Raw genomic sequence first — 1,125 nt, 5'->3', positions numbered from 1 at the left:
ATCTCTGTTCATGGCAGTGTTAACTACAATAGCCAGGATACGGAAACAAATAAAATGTCCAAAGGCCGATGAACTGATAAAGAACCTGTGATATATGCATAGAATATTGACACAGCACTATGAAAAAGATGAAATTTTGCCATTTGCTGGAATGTGGATAGAACTGGAACTGGAGGAATCATGTTAAGTGAGAGAGAGGACAAATATCAGACGATCTCACTCATCTGTGGTATACTGTAGCATTGTAGCACTGTCCTCCCATTGTTCATCAATTTGCTCCAGTGGGTCCAGTCTCCATATCTTACAATGTCTCCATCTTAAGACTTGTTATTACTGTGTTTGGCATATCAAATACGTCACGAGTAGCATGCCAGGTGTGAGATACTCTAGCTCGCTGTGCGGGTGAGATACTCTTGGTAGCTTGCCGGGCTCTCCGAGAGGGGCAGAAGAATCGAACTCTGGTCAGCCAGGTTAGGTGCGTGCAAGGCAAACACCCTACCCGCTGTGCTATCGCTCCAGCCCATGTGTGGTATACAACAAGACAAAACATGAAAATAGACAGTATCAAACAATGACAAGCCTTGGTCTCGGCTTATAAAACTCAGATTACCAAGCATGGGGGAAGGATGGTGTGGACGGAGGATGTGGATTAGAAATGATCTAGGGATAGTAGTGAGGGCTCGTGGGCACTTTGGTGGTGGTGAGGTACAGCAACTTTGTTCAATACCATAAATGTAGACTGGACAGGCTGAGTGTACAGTCCATCCAAATATAACATGGTGTCCCAAGTACAACTCAGTACAACTCCCAAGCACTGAACACTACCATGTGTTGCCCCAAAACAAAAAAAACACACCATGAATGTTAATTCTATTATAACCATCTCATATAAACTATAATTTTAAATATATTTAAATATTTAAATATATTTTAAATATGGGTTGGAGCGATAGCACAGCGGTAGGGCGTTTGTCTTGCATGCAGCCGGTTGGGTCAAGCCGTGTTCAATTCCTCCACCCCTCTCGGAGATCCCAGCAAGCTACTGAGAATATCTTGCCCGCATGGCAAAGCCTGGCAAGCTACCCGTGATGTATTCAATATGCCAAACACAGTAACTACAAGTCT

The sequence above is a fragment of the Sorex fumeus genome, unplaced genomic scaffold (assembly GCF_029834395.1).
Source record: "Sorex fumeus unplaced genomic scaffold, SorFum_2.1 ptg000006l, whole genome shotgun sequence".
In the NCBI taxonomy this organism is placed as follows: domain Eukaryota; kingdom Metazoa; phylum Chordata; class Mammalia; order Eulipotyphla; family Soricidae; genus Sorex; species Sorex fumeus.
This window is presented reverse-complemented; position numbering follows the sequence as displayed.